The 15,216-nt window shown below is 42.5% G+C and overlaps 1 protein-coding gene across 5 annotated transcripts in view; it reads left to right on the forward strand.

The window, feature by feature from the left end:
* The window catches only part of LRRC3B (leucine rich repeat containing 3B), a 106,163-nt gene that overhangs the window by 35,344 nt on the left and 55,603 nt on the right, over positions 1-15,216 (forward strand). The gene's annotated exons all lie outside the window — the stretch shown is intronic.

Genomic DNA, 15,216 nt, shown 5'->3' on the forward strand with positions numbered 1-15,216 from the left:
CAGCCAGGTTCCCAGCAGCTACTCGGAGCCGGGGTAGCTGCTGACAGCCCTGGCTCCAGGACTGGGGGGCAGGGGCTTTGGGTGAGGGACAAGGGGCAGCAGGGCTGGGGGCAGGGGCTTTGGGTGGGGGGCAAGGCTGGGAGCCAGGGGCTTTGAGTTTGGGGCATGGGGCACAATCAGGGCATCCTGCCGTGTACCCCCTGCCCTCATTTTGTTTTTCTGGCATGCCAGCACTCTGGCACCTTCCAAGGTAGGCATTATGGTGTTTTTCAGCACTGCGGCCAAAAAATGTTGCTTACCCCTGTCCTAGACTGCTTTTTCAGAGGTATAATTTATTAAGTGTTTTTTTATTCATTATGCTTGCTTTGGTCTAATTTTACAATGTGGCCTATTATTTAACTGCAGAATGATGACTTATTCTTTTGCTTCATTTGATTGTTGTGTGTGATTCTGTCCTACAGTTACTCAAGCTCGAGTAATAAGTTAACAAGGAAGTGCGTATGGCATTTCAAAGTAGATCCTATAATCCTACAGCAAGATTTTTTGGGGGGCGGAGAGGGGGTTGTTTTTGCATTAAAATTTGTGTTACTGTTACAAAGCCAAATATATAGTTTTTTGTTTGGTTTCATTTCCTCTCCTATGTATACTCGGGATTTAACCATGAGGAAGAAGGAGCTATGGAGCAGGTATTCTTTTTCACTTATTGAATGCCTGGGGAAGTATGTGCAGAGCTGGAATGGGGGGCTGGAATGGAGGGCTACAACAGCAGCTTCAAAACATTTTATTCCACCATCTGTGGAAATCATGCTTGAAAGGAGGAACTCTTGACTGGCTATCCACAGTTTGGGATGATATGAAATTAAGGGGCTGCTTCCTTTTGTGACACGTTCCCTACCTAACCTGGAGCATTACCAGGTTCTGTACCTTTTTGCCTTCATTAGAAATAATGGGTAGAACAAATGAAGGGCAAGATGAAAGCCTATACCTACATGCATCTTTCTGGAGTTGTGCTGCCATTAGGGAGAAGGTTAAGAAGTACCAGAATGGGTTTTGCCACCTGCCATGTAGGTTGCTTTCTGTGTGGATTCTAGGACTGTGTAGGCTTTCCAAGCTGCATACCCTGTTTGTGAATGAGGGAATCAGGCAGAAACTGCGAGTTTCAGTTTGGGTTTTTTTAATTCCCAATGAGACTTTCTACAAGAAGGATGTAACAGCCCCCACGTTTTAAAAAATCAATATGAATAAAACGCCATTTCTTTTGGCAATGTTATTACTTTGTTTGTCCATTTTCTCTTGTCTTTGGTAAAGTTCCCAGGAGGAGAACACCGCAGCTTTTTCATGTTCTTGTGCAGTCATAGAACACAGAGAAGAAATTTAAATTAGTTCATCTATCACTATTAGCTCTCTGGTGTGGATCTGTTCTCTTTGGTTTGTTTGATAATGTTTTGTCCCTGCAGTCACATTTAAAATTATGTTTTTATAAGTTAGGCACTTAGATTATCAGAACTGGAAGTATATATTTATATTACATATATTTATATACAAATATATAGATTTGGAATGATATATATTATTGTATATACAATAATATATATAATATATTACAATTTTTGGTCTTTACTACTTAGCTCTCTGTCAATGAGAAGTCAAATTCTTTGTGGAAACAATCTCACTTTGAAGTTCTCATCTGCTAGCACATTAGATTAGTAAATGCTGTAGGAGTATATTTATTATCTTAAAAAATTGTTGTGCCCAATCAGCAGTTCTGATATTTATTGCATTATCTGCATTTACTGCATGCGCAGGACTTGAATTCTTTGCACTGAAGGAGCCTAGGATTTGTACTAGAGATCTGCACTGTAGATTGGAGAAGCAGACAGCTCTCAGTGAATAAGGAATGTCTTGCATCCTTTTTAGGTTTCATGCATCTCAGCTGATGCTAGCTTCCTGCAGGTCATTGCTGCCAAGATCAAGAGTATGGACAAATGAATATTTGTAGAGGCTTCAAAAGGGGAGGGCAGCTGCTGCTTGTTAGTACATAGCAGCTGTTATGCTCTGTTACATCCTGATAAGCCCCTAGCAGTTCAAGTCAGCTTAATCACCTTAACTTTGACCCTTGATGAAGCAAGGTTAAGGTTGGAGTGGCTTTGCTACATACTTTAAGCCAGGGGCAGGCAAAATACAACCTGTGGGCTGAATCTGGCCCACCAAGCCATTCTGTCTGGCCCGTGGGACCCCTAAAAAATTTAGAAAATATTTATCTGCTCCTGGCTGCCTGTCAAAGATGGCAGGACCCAGGGGCAGTAGGACCCAAGGGGAGGCGGCAGCAGGATCGAAGAGTTCAGTCCTGTCCACTCCCTGCCATTTCCTTGCTTCCTGCCCTAACCCTGCTCCAGCACCACGTGGCTCCCAGCTGCATGGCCAGATTGGGATCATTGGGCCCTGCCGGTACATGGGTGTGTGCATGTTCAAAGGCAGGGGCAAAGTGTATGTGTGTGTAGGCAGGGGCAGAGCGTGTGTGTGTTCATAGGGTGAGTCTCACATGCACACTGTGGCAAAGTGGGGTTCCCTGACTAGCCACAGAGCTAGTTTCTCACCTGCCTCCGGGCATGTCACCCACCCATCTCGCCTGCCACACCTTGTTGTAATGAATTAAGTTGTTAATTAAGGCAGGAGGCTGCCCATTTTACACCCCAGTATTGGGGGAACTATCTGCGGCTCTGTTCTACCCCTATACTGTGGACTCGCAGATGGCATCTCAGGTAGTTGGCTCAACCATCTCCTTTGCCCATTAGCTGTGGCCCCAATCATGGGACCTTTGGCTTCTGTATAAGCACTGGCCTTGTCTCAGGCCAATTGGGACCCCAAGCTTCTTTGCTCATTATGGGCGTCCCTTGCGGTGGGCCCCTGGCCCTTTTGACCCTTCCAGTCCTGGTCCCAGTATTGACAAGTCGAGTCCCTTGGTTGAGTTTATGCCTCCTGCCTGCACTTAGGGATCGGGGTCCCCCACTCCCAGCTCAGGTGCTTCTGGAAGCATGCCTAGCCCTGCGAGGTCACTCCCCCAGCAGGCTCAGGTGCTTCCCAAAGCTTACCTGGCCTACTCTGCTCTGATGGTAAATGACCCACCTGAAGGTGAGGGCTGGGGTTAAGGCGCCCCTACCTGCCTTTCACCACGGTGATAACTGGCCTGGCATTTCCTGGGGGCTCCCGCACCACTGAGAGCCCCACCAGGCCACCCACTCCTAGGAGTGTGCAGTTTTAGGTCATGCCCAGGACCAGGAGCCTCCAAACCATCCCCTACAGCTCCTGCCCTTACCTCCAGGCACCAACAGTGCTCTGCCACACACATCCCACCATACACATGCACCTACACCATGCCCTTACACTGCCATACATGTGCGTGGACTCCCACACCCCGACACACCCAGGCACCCCCACCCCAACTGTCCCCATACCCACCCACACCCCACATATCCACCTTAATTTTAAGCTACTGTGCAATCACCTCTATGTATACTACACAAACGCATGTAAACCAGGGCAAAAGGTACTGTTTGTGTTTCACTACCCTCCAGCAAGGCATGGCTTTATACCAATTAGAGGCTCCTTGGGAAGCATGTTCTGGACTTGCTTCACATCTCTCTGTTGCTGTGGTCCTGTTCCCTTTTACAAACCAATTATATTCATTTTGTGAGCTGCTCTAACCCAGTGCACCCTTCCCTTACAACAGAGGAGGCTGTAGCAACCATCCTCTGAAAAATGTTTCTTCACCATAAATCTGTGCTATGTTTGCAGTAGTTAGTGAAATCCAGACCTGAAGCTAGTCCTGTAATGCAGGATTAATATATTATACAAAATATAGTCTTGTACATGAAAATAAAAATGTTGTTGTTTCCAGTTATGTATTTGTTGCTAACATTTCCCTTCTTTCTTTGTGTTACTTTGTTGTTAGTTTCTGGTTAGTTTCTGGTTTTGGAAGTATAAATTAATGGTGCTTTGCTTTTAGAAAGTTTTGTTGACTTAATGGTTATTGATAATATAAGAGGAGTGGACTAATTCTGTTTAATAGCTTATGCATAATATGTGGGAGTGTAAAGGAAGAACTGTCACTTGAGTCTCATGAGGAATTAGTATAAGGATGTTTAGGATATGTGGAAAAAGGAAAAAAATGTAGTGCATGAATTGAACATAAGGCACAAAATTTAAGTATAGGTACAAGTTAATAAGAACCATCTAAGTTTGGGGATTTTTTCAATTAAGTTATTGTACATAGAAAATAGCAGTGTTGTAATGTACTGCAAACTGGTAAGATTAACCCTATTAAAAATCTGTGGCATGTAAAATCTTTCTCTAATACTATTGCCTACTGACTAAGGTTAATGAAATTTGATTCTACCACTTATACACAAGGAATAAATATTCTGATGAGATGCACACAGAAATGCTTTCTGACTGTAGTTATTCTCTTGCAGTTGTGATGCTTTGTAACTAATAATCCAATGCTTTATAAATAAAAAAACAAAATGCAATCAATAATTAAGTATTATCATCTAAAATAAAGTATTTCAGAAAGTTATCCCATTGTAGTATTACATAATCTTTTATGAAGGCAAGGTGAGGAAAAATGTATGAATCGGGTTATTTTTTCTGTTTGTTTATTTTTTTTAAGATGGCAAACTCCATGTAGGATAGGCCTTCTAGTTGTTATCAAAAAGGAAACCTATTTTACATGCCGTTACTTCTCTTTACTTAAGAGTTGAACCTATTTACTTTATACTACTATAGTCATGTATGCATAAACCATTTTAAGTAATGTTGTTGTTGCAAGTGCTAGCTCAACTCCTGGATTTTTTGTGTGGACCTGTGAATTAAAGAGTGCCTTTTGAAGAAATGTTTTGGTTGGGACTTAACTGAAAGGTCCAAATAATTTATATTATACCTGTCCCATTCCACAATTATTTTCTTTGCTTGACAGATATTCATTCCTTCTTGGTTTTAGTTATTTATGAGTAAAAACATTTTCTTTTTTCTGTTTTTCTTTTTAATCAAATGTAAACAAAATAAAACATTTTGAGAACGCAGAAGGTAAGCATATTGGTTAAGTGAAAGAAACAAAGAAATGATAACCAAGTATGTTATTCTGAAGAACAGGTTTATGAATGTATTTAATCCTATTAGTTTGGTTAAGAGTGACCAGCAAAAAATGATGATGATGTCAGCATTTAAATGGTAGTGAGTGATAAGAGCATCCCATGGTGAAGAAATGCAAGAGTAATGTAGAGGGAAGGCTGTGAAACTTGAATATAATTAGGTAGGTTTCATGGATGATGACTTTATTAATTATATACAATGACTTTTGATGAGCAAACATGCTAATGAAAACATGCAAGACAGCCTTTGTATATGGGGTGAACTTCCCATACAAATCCTTAATTCAAATGTATCATTCAACTTCAGATCCTTCTTTATGGTTCACCTCTGCTTTGTAACCATTATACAGTGGCTAGGGAATGAACGCTGTTTATTTACCTAAAACCTTTGTTTTCTTGTTACTTAGTCATGAATTGTCCCTCTTTTTTTTTCTCTACCTGTTGTTTTAATCCTTATAAGCTGAGACTGTAGACTGTTTGAAGTAAGGACTGTGGTCCGTATTTCCAGATGTCATTAAGTACTTAAAGATGCTAATAGGTACCTAGAGATTTTTCACAAGTGCCTATACAGGTAGAAAGACGCCTTAGAAAACTTGTCTGCAATTACTTTAATAGGAATTGCACACTTAACCTGAGTAGGCATCTCTTTAGATCTTAGAAGCCTAAAATCTGGCTTTGCATTCTTATTGTTTATATGACCATCCAGCACATCACGTAATGGGGCTGATTAGAGTGTTCAGGGCTACATCAATGTAAATAATAATAGCAGTAGTAACTTTCCCCTAGCCCCACGCTGCACCAAGATGATTTTAGCCACAGCTAGCTGAAGGACAACTTCTCTTAAATATTTAGGCCAACATTTAGGCCTCATATTCAGCTTCTAAATCTAAATACAGGGTCTGATCTTCAAAGGGCATTTAACACCTGAAGGAGAAGATGAAAGTTGGAATTTTAAAAGTACATTCCTGTTTGGCCTGGATTCAGTTTCTATTGAAATTGCTAGGAGTAGAGTTAGATGTTTTTGAAAATTAGTTTTATTGGGACACTGAAAATAAAATTGAACATTGTGGTCTTTATATACATCTTGGTAGCCATTTTGGCCGCTGACAGACGTGTGGAAACCCCCCCAGCATTTTACCGGAAGAGGAAGTGCATTAGTTTGACCCAGCTCCCTAGTGTCTGTCTAGATCAGGTGCTTCAGTAGGGCTTTTTGGCACTTTTATCTAAAGCTGATCCAATCAGTTATTAGATAAAGGTGCCTAAAGCCCTGCTGAAGCTCCTGATTTATACAGACATTGGGTGAGCTGGGTCAAACTAACATGATACCTCTTTTAGGCATGCACTGCTCTCAGTACAGAGGTGCGCCGAGCTAAAAGTAAAGCACCATTTTGGGGGTTTTATTTTTCCATGCTGTTAGCAGTCCTTGATGCAAAACCCTTATAAAGAACAATTTTTCTTGTAATAGGTCAACATTTTCAAACAATCTGAATTTAGGTTTCCAAATCCATATTTAAGCACTAAAATAAAAGCATTTGATCGTGAGCATCTCTGTAAACCAGGTCACTTTAATTTAGCTGCTTAAATAATGATTTATGGTAGTTGCTCAACTTTTGCCACGTGCCTTTGAAATGTTTGGTCCTAAAGATGTTTTAGTGATTTTGCTTCATACCACACATTTAATGAAGCCCATGCTACTTTTCTTTTTAATATTTTCCCAAAGTTGTGGCATTTACAAAATTTTGCTTAGTGCTGTTGAGGAGAATAATAGTATTGTTTAAAACATGTTTTAATTTGACTGCCCATCTTTTTACTAATGGCATTATAGGAATTCTGCTGGTATCATGCAGGTAATCATAGCATCCAAACCATTTTTTTTGCAGAATATGTACATTACACTGATTATATGTTGACATGGTGGCAATTATTCAGTGATTAGATAATCACCACGAGGCTTTAGATTAGTCAGCATATTAACATATAATTACTTATCAACAATAATTGCCAATAAATCCCCTAACATATCCTCATGTAAATTAAAAGCTCTATGGGGAGATTTTTCAAAGGCACAAAGGAGAGCTGCTCCTTCTTAGTCCTTGACTGTAAAGAATGCCTACTACAGCTCAGGAAGTGATATGGAAAGGTGTCCTTTGCACTCTTGCTTATGCTGTGCTGGTTGTATGCCAGTAACTATGGATATGTTTATGTTGCAATGCAGTCACAGAAACAGGTTCTGTGTAGTGTAGATGTACCAGTGGTCAGTCTGTGCTGTTGTAAAGGAACTCATGGACTTACCAACATGTAAGGCAGTGGTTCTCTACCTTGTTAGACCCAAGACACCCCTCAGAAAATACCAGCTCTTAGCTTTTACTCATTTCTTGATTACAGAAAAATAGCAAAGCCATTCTGCTGCTGCAGAGAACTCAGAGACTCCAGTAGGTCAAAATGTTTTTGATATTATGAAATCTCTGGGTTTATCTTGTAAATCATGTGTAGGTATTTTCACACCTAACAATGCTAATACTGCATGGCACCCCATGGCATCTGTGAAAGGTTCTTATGGTACCCCAGGATGCCATAGGACCCTGGTTGTATAGGGTCCTTCATATCACTGGCAAGTCTTTTCAACACTGGCCGCCTTTAGGGCCACTCTTATTGTGCACGTTGTTTTTTTTCTGTTTATGTTCTGAACTCTAGTACAAAAGATAATTCCACAGGACAGCTGGATAATTAAAATGAAGAAGCCAAATCCTGCAAACTTCCATGCTACTTAATCTCATTGACATCAGTGGATCTAATAGCATGAGAAGCAAGAGTGTGAGTCTGAGTCCTAACTGTCTTTTTTACCTTGATATAATTTTAACCTATATGGGTGTTTTTATAAGAGACAAAACCTATCAACTTTCTCTCAACTCTTCTTTTTTTAATTTGAAATAGCCACAGTATCAGCGTTTTTATCCAGTCATATTTTTCATCCTTATCAACATATTTTTAATGCACACAAAACTCAGTTTTCTTTAAGAAAACACTTTTTAACATATTACTGAAAGGTAGGAATAAAGACACAAACAACATTTTGGATAAAACAATCATGAAAAATGTAACAAATGAAAGAAGACTAAAACTAAGAGAAAAGCCTTTATAATTGTGATTCTTTGGGAGGGCAGGGGGGGGAGGATTTTACCCTTTTATTTAAATCCAGTTCAAGTTATAAGCAAGTTTTTGTAAGATTGGTGAATTAGAGCCACCGTTTTTTCACTAAATAAGAAGTATCACACAATTAGTTGTATAAAAATAGAACTGAAGAAGCATCCTGCAAGAATACAACACAGCAGTGCACAGGCAATCCAGAAAGTTTTGGGGAGCGTGTTTAAGACAGTTTCCTGGTACGTGTGTTAGAAAGGCCAAATACGGACCATGTTCTTCTTGATCTGCTGCTACAAACAGGGAAGAATTGTTAGGGAATGTAGAACTTGCTGTCAACTTGGGCAGCAGCAACCATGAGATGATTTTGTTTAGAACCCTGAGGAAAGGAAGGACATTAGCAGAGTAAGGACTCTGGACTTCAGAAAAGCAGACTTCAGCTTATCCAGTGAACTGATGAGCAAGATCCCCTGGGAGTCCAGTCTGAGAGGGAAAGGAGTCTAGGAGAGCTGGTTGTACTTTAAGGACGCATTAATGAGGGCACAGGAAGACTAGCTTGGTACATGTGGTAGAAGACCAGATTGGTATTGCAGGGAAATATTCAATAAGCTAAACCACAAAAAGGAAACTCACAATAAGTGGAAACTTGGATAAAAGACTACGGAGGAGTATAAGAGTATTTCTTGGATATGCAGGGACGAAGTCAAGAAGTCCACAGTGCAATTGGAGTTGCATCTAGCAAGGGATATGAAGGGTAACAAGAAGGGTTTCTACAAGTATGTTAGCAACAAGAGGAAGATCAGGGAAAGTGTGGGTCCCCTATTGAAAGGGGAAGGCAGCCTAGTGACATATGAAGCAGAAAAAGCTGAAGTACTCAATGCCTTTTTTACTTAAGTCTTCACAGGCAAGGTCAGCTACCAGTTTACTGTACCTGGCAGCATAGTTTGGGGAGGAGGGGACAGTGGCAGAAGAGCAGGTTAGGGACTATTTAGAAAAGCTGGACATGTACAAGTCCATGGGGCCAGATGCAATGCACCCAACTTGGCTGAGGGAGTTGGCCAATGTGATTGCAGAGCTGCTGGCCATTTATCTTTGAAAATTCATGGCGATTGGGAGAGGTCCCAGACGATTGGAAAAGGGCAAATATATGCCCATTTTTAAGAAAGTGAAGAAGGGGGATCTGTGGGACTACATACCGGTCAGCCTCACCTCAGTTCCTGGAAAGATCATAGAGCAGGTCCTCCAGGAATATATTTCTAAGTACTTGGAGGAGAAGGTGATTAGGAACAGCCAGCCTGATTTTACCAAGGGCAAGACCAACCTGAATGCCTTCTATGATGAGAGGACTGGCTGTGTGAATTCAGGGAGAGCAATGGACGTTATGTACCTTGACTTTAGGAAGGCTTTTGATATGGTCTCCCACAACATTCTCTGATCATTCTTAATGAAGTAGTTGGCACAACCTTAAAAATAGTTTTCTTGATATTTAATGACTATTGAAGACTTGGATATTGTCTTCATTGGGCATGTCATATTCATTAATGTGCTGTAATTATGGCACATTAAGTTTAGTACCTGCAATAACAGGTACTAACTTAAGGTGCCATAATCAGCACTACTGTGCATTAGTGCAGATGAATGCCTTTTGTGTGATGCTTAATGCCTATTGGACTAATCTACATTGCATTAGTGCAGATGAATGCTTTGTGCGTGACCTTTAATGCCCATTGGGCTACTTTATTGCATATAAGCATGGTTTTTGCCAGTCACACTAATGTGCCATAGAATTAGTCCAGTGGACATTATTGTCTCATGTAGACACATACTCAGTATGATAATTGTGGATTAAGTAACCATGGTTGTTGACATGTCCAGGCATACCTCTGATATAGAGTTTTGGGCAAAATAGCAGCATTCTAATATATTGCTGTAAAAAGCAGTAGATTCATAGCACCACAACTTTCTGTACCGCTCCATCTCATGTTTGTAGGTGATTGTGTCTGCTCTCTCTTGTGACTCTAGGAAGAATTGGTTTAGGTCCACAGAGTTTATTTTCTGGCTGTAATTGAGCTGGTGTGGTCACATGCAGATGTCTGCTGAAGGAATGTCTTGTCTTCTCTCTCCCAGCACTGCTGTTTTCATAAAGGCAATGTTTCAATGTCACATGCCTCTGAACATTTTTTGCTATGAAGTGGCATTAGGTGTTCCAAAGGTTGTTTCTAGGCTGGAGACTGTAGAGGCAGCAGCTTACTGCTAAGACAAACTCTGAATGACAGTATGTGAACATGGAGGTAAAACCAAAGGTGGGCTATTTTTCAAAGCAGGCAGTCCCTAAGCAAAATGTTGTTTTCATGCCAGGAACACAGCAGTGGGACCACATTATAGTAGAAGAATAGAATGGCCATCAGTGAGCCCAACAATTTTAGTATGAAAGAGGTAAATTCACAGAGTCCTAAAGTTCTTTATGAACCTGACTACAGTCCTCCCTTTTGTAAGAGATCCATTTTTATCCATTTTCCCAATGGGACCTGAACCTGCTAGAGCTACACCTTACACCCATGGAGAATGTGCTTCATGCTCCACTTCTCTGTGAAAATGGACCTCCTCATGGCTATCAGTTCGGTAAAGAGTGGACAGGCTCCAAGTACTTATGACCTACAGTCTTTGAGGAGCTTTGTTTTTGACAGACTGGTTACAGATTCTGTATTAGCCAGCAAATCAACTTGCCAATGTTTGTTCCTCTCTCTGTCTGGGCTGAGAAATCCTTGCATTCACTTGATGTAAGAAGTGCTTTGACTTTCTGCTGACTGTTATAGCCATTCAGAAGGTCTTCAGAGCTGTTTATCTCTCTAGCTTAAAGATCCCAGGATGCTGCGATATAAGCCTCAGCATTGTTCAATCTAATATTGGGCTTCGTTAAACTGTGCTATGAGACACTGAGGGTGGAACTGTCATAAGGTCTCGATCCCCCAGAATCCAAGCACCTTCTGTAGTTTCCTTGCAAAATGTTTAGTATCTCCAGGTCTACTGGGAGCTCAATACATAGTTTTAGCACTTTGGCAGTTGTTCAGTTCCTCTTCATCTGAGACTCTTAAGACTTTCCTCAAAGTATGTGTTCCCTGCTTTGGAGTTCCCTGCTATAGTGAGGATGTACACATTGACAAAGGGAAATAAGTTACTTGCTCCTAACTGGAGTCCTTTGAGATGTGTTGTCTGTGTGCATATCCTCAACCTATCCTCCTTCCCCTCTTCTTTGGAGTTAGATATATGATAGGAGTCTGTGGCTAAGAGGGTATTGAGGAGCAAGAAGTATGCACTGCCCTTTATGCTTTCAGTATAGAGTATGAGGAGGGAAACTGCTAGGGCATACAGTACTGGATCTGCTAAGGCAAAAAGTTTCTAGTGTTTGTGTCACAGTCACTGCCAAAATAAAGATGAGCATATGGTTAACATATTTCAAAGAATTCCAGTTATTGTTAAGTAGATCTTCCTTAATTTTGCCTTCCAGCTATTCAAAAGGTTTTACGTTTTGACTCAGAAATGGCTACAAATCTTACTATATAATTTATTTTTCATTAAAAGAAAAATAAAAAGCAAACACTAAACGACTTCATTCATCCATCGTCATGTGCTGGTTTGCATTTTTTTCTCCTTTCTATATTTCTAACAGAAAAGGGGAGAGGGTACTGAAGTGGCAGATGAATAATGGGAGGAAGGATAGTGTTCTCTCCACGGACTGCCATCTTGATGGGATGGAGAGGCTGTGTACCAATGACCCTAAGAACAACACTGTCAGGAGTCATGTATTCCTGGTAGGGTCGCCCATGGTAGTAATGTCAAAGGTGAGGTATAAGATGATAAGCAGTTCAACATCGCACAAAGACCTCAACAGTGGGCGGCAGATGTAGAAAGCATACTTCTCGACGACTGCAAAGGTGAATGAAGGCCATAGTGGAAGAGTAACCCTAGTTGTCATGGATCTCCTTGCCACAGGATGCAGGTTTTTTCTCCACCAAGATCAGTGTGGTTGCTGATGTTCAATAGCCTCTTCAAATAAAACAAGTTACGTGTACTTCTCCCATTGGTCCTACATTTCATCTACAATCTTTTACTTTACCCATCCTCAATTGTGAGTAGAGGTGCACTGATACAATGGTCCCATATTGGTTCTGCACCAATATAAGGAAAATTGACAGTATTGGCAATCGGCTTTTTTTGACTGATATGGCCGATAATAGGGCCAATAAATGCTGCATGCAGCATGCAGGCAGGCAGGAGTGCAGCCCAGCAGTGTGGAGAGCAGCCAGGTCCATCTGGTAAGTCTGTTGTGAGGGAAGTAGTGGGGGCAGTGAAGGGGCATGGAGGAAGGCAAATCGAGGCCCCAGTGGTGAGGGAGGGAATGGGGCAGGGGCAGGAGCTGCCCAGCCAGGGCAGAGTGGGGCGCGGGACGGAGCTGTAAGCAGCTCGTCTGGGGGGCATGGAGGCGGGGCAGCTCCTGCTTCTGCATGCACCCCGGAAAGGCATGGGGGTGTGTGTCCCTAGATCTGCACAGAGTGAGGGCAGGCTGCCGCTGCAGGCTGGGGCTGGGGTAGTGCCGAGCTCTTCCTGCAGGAGGGCTGGGCTAGACTGCAGTCCAGGTGGGCGGCGGCACTGCTGGGAGAGGGGCTATGGCAAATTTTGGGGTGGCTGAGCCCCCCCCCCGTATCAGCCCCCAAAATTCCTATCGGTGCACCCCTAATTGCAAGTTATTGCTGTCAATGATGAGAGGGCATGCAACCCTGCATCTACCCTTGGTTCAAGCCAACATATACTTTCCATAATATCCTTCACAGGCTTTCTATGCTGCTTTTATGTGGGAAACCTCTGTTGTGCTGATCTCTTGCTTCTTGGAGAGAGCGCCTGTGACTAAGATCTGAGGAAGTCTCCTAACCCAGGAGTGCTCATTTCTGTTCCATTGTTTTTGCTCTTTCCCCTTGCTGACACAGCCTATAGTAAGTCTTTGCTGGCATTTACTCCTCTAATAGCTCCACAAATGAACCCATTTTGAGGTGGGGTTCTTTGCTTATGCAGTTACTCAGAACCTTGTCCATTGTGTCATTAAACAGACATGGTATTTGGGTAGCCTGTATTTCCTATGCTTGGCCTTTTGGCAGCTTATTTTGAGTCACTTTATCTTCTCCCTGTACTGCTGTCTAAGATGACTGATGTTGTGATCAGCTAGTGGCTGCTGAGATATGTTGCCATATAGCTCAGTGATTCTCTGTAGTGGTTAAGTCACAGATATTGCTGGTTGTGGCTCAAAGCTGCACCAAGATTCTGTTGGTAATATGGCCAGCTTGCTGTGTGCTGATACGTGGGCTTCATAGGAGCCATTTTTCAGCTGCATCAAACACCAGATGGGTGAATCTAGAGAAGTTGCACGCACGATGGGACCAGGGTTCCATAGAAGAGAAACTGAACCTTGACCTCTTTCAGTCAGTGAGAAGAGAATACAAGGAGCTAAGAAATAGATGGAAAAGTAGCACAAAAGAATGAGTGCCCAGCAGGCTCGTCATTGCCTCACAGTCTACGATGATTGCCTTCCATGATTGCCTGATCTGTGGGTCTGATGATGACTGACGAGGCCAGTTCAGGATCAACAGGCTCTGTTACAGCTCAGGCATGTGTTTCCATGCAGGGTGATTGGATTTTTTATTTAAGCCTCACAATCTTCCTCGTATTGTCACTAACTAATTGCCAAAGGGCTTGAAAAATGTACTGGGAAAGTTGTTTTCATGAAAGACACTTGTGCATGATTTCTTTTATCATTGAGAAGCTGCTGCACATCAGCTTCCACATGGTTCTTGACAGAACAGGACCTTGATCCAATGGAAAGAAGGTGAAGACTGTTGGAAATCTCATTTCACTGCAACCTTCATCTGCCTTAGCAGCTGTTGAGATTTTTCTTCTGCCTGCTCCACTGCTGAGGAGCTCTAGATCTAAGACTGGGGGCTGGACAGGCTTATCAGTAGGGACCTACTGAATTTGTGATTTGCAATTTTTGCGGAAATTGCAAATTTGGTTGGTGCCCATGAAAAATCTCGGTCCCCACAAAAAGATGTGAAATCAGCAGGGAGTGGAGGATGGAGACAAGGTAGAGCTCCAAAAACAAAAAATGTGGAAAGCCCTGGCGTCTTGAAGCACAGTGGGGAGAGGAGATTTTTATGGCAGAGCGCAGTGGGCCATGCCCATGCCCTGGAAGCCCTGCCCCTCCCTGGAGATTGACAGAGCTATCTGTCAATCTCAGGGAGGGGCAGGACTTCTGGGGCCCCTTGGCCAAGCAGAGACAGAGCAGCCAGCCACTCTCCACTGTGAAAATGGTGCCCAGCACAGCGGTCGAACCACAAAATCAGGGTGCAGCCACTCCGAATTGGTTAGGTCCCCACTTATTATAGTGGTGACCTGTACTCACCATATCACAGCACCACCAAAGGATATACATGGCTTTTCAGGAGGGAAAGTGTTGCCATCTGCTATCCCTGCCACATCCTGGTGGTGCTGCCACTTCCTGGTCTGTGATTGCTTATTCATCAGCGTTACCCCTGCTTATTTTGCAGCTAAGCTTCCCTGAAGGTCATTCCTCCACTGTCCACTACCTATGGATGTGCTGGGTTGCAGTACAGCTGTGCCACTACAGCAAGCTCATAAGAAGGGACCAGAAGACCATGATCTGTTCACAGTTGTGGATGTCCTTTTCATGATTTCATTGTGTTTACCTTGTGATTAGGGATCTACCCAAATCAAGGAGGCAGCTGGCTGATGGGGAGATTGCGGGGCTGGCCCCCACTTTCATGGGCTGATTGTGGTGGGGCCCCCCAATGCCTCTGACTGGTTGTGATGGCTGTCTGTCATGTGGCCCCACCTCTCAACACCAATTGATGGAGCG

The sequence above is a fragment of the Alligator sinensis genome, unplaced genomic scaffold, assembly GCF_000455745.1.
Source record: "Alligator sinensis unplaced genomic scaffold, ASM45574v1 scaffold181_1, whole genome shotgun sequence".
NCBI lineage: Eukaryota > Metazoa > Chordata > Crocodylia > Alligatoridae > Alligator > Alligator sinensis.